Raw genomic sequence first — 939 nt, 5'->3', positions numbered from 1 at the left:
CAAAAAAATTATAATTTTTCTAAAACTAAAAGCATAAAGAATTAAAAAATAAAGCAAAAAACAAAAGAAAATAAAATAAATAAAGCAACAAAAAACAAAAAATGCCACCTACTGGGCCCCCACAGCCTGAATACGACTAGAAACCCATCCAAGGGCCAGGATTCAGGCCCGCAGGAGGCCCAGTAGGCCCACAGGCGTAGCAGTGACAATTAGGCCCGTAAGCCTGCAATGGAGAGAAGCTCGAGAGGGGTGTGGCAGTGGGGCTTATAAACCACTGCGCACCCCTCTCAACTAGCGAGGTGGGACTAAACTTTCAACGTCGCAGCAGCACAAGGCCTTTGGTCCCGGTTGGTGGCACCAACTGGGACTAAAGTGGGCATTTGTCCCGGTTGGTGCCACGAACCGTGACCAATGCCCCCCTTTGGTCCCGGTTGGTGCTACCAACGGGGACCAAAGGCCGCCGCTTCCCGCCCTTTGGGCTACTGAAAATTGGCATTTGGTCTCGGTTGGTGGCACCAACCGGGACTAAAGAGGGCATTGGTCCCGGTTGGTGCCACAAACCGGGACCAATACTCTGTGTATATAAGCAGGACTTAGGAAAATTTGACGAACTCATCACCAGTTGCCCCCCGGCCCGCCCAACGACGCCGAGCTTGTTGACGCCGCAAGGCTTCCCAGATCGACGTCGTCCGCTGCACCCCGAGCCCGCGCGCCCCTGCCCTCGCCCCCGAGCGCGCCTTCACCGTCCGCCGACCCTGAGCCTTCCTCGTCGCTGACGCCACCTCGCTGTGAGCGCCGCCCGTTCCCCTGCTCCTCCCCTTGTACTGGCCGCCGTCGCCGCCGCCCCTGCCCTGCGCGGCCGCCGCGCGCCGCCCCTGCCCTTCGCTGCCGCCGCACGCCGCCCAGCCGCGTGCCTCCCCTGCCGCCGCACGCCGCCCC

Source organism: Triticum dicoccoides, chromosome 3A (genome assembly GCF_002162155.2).
Source record: "Triticum dicoccoides isolate Atlit2015 ecotype Zavitan chromosome 3A, WEW_v2.0, whole genome shotgun sequence".
Taxonomy (NCBI): Eukaryota; Viridiplantae; Streptophyta; class Magnoliopsida; order Poales; family Poaceae; genus Triticum; species Triticum dicoccoides.
This window is presented reverse-complemented; position numbering follows the sequence as displayed.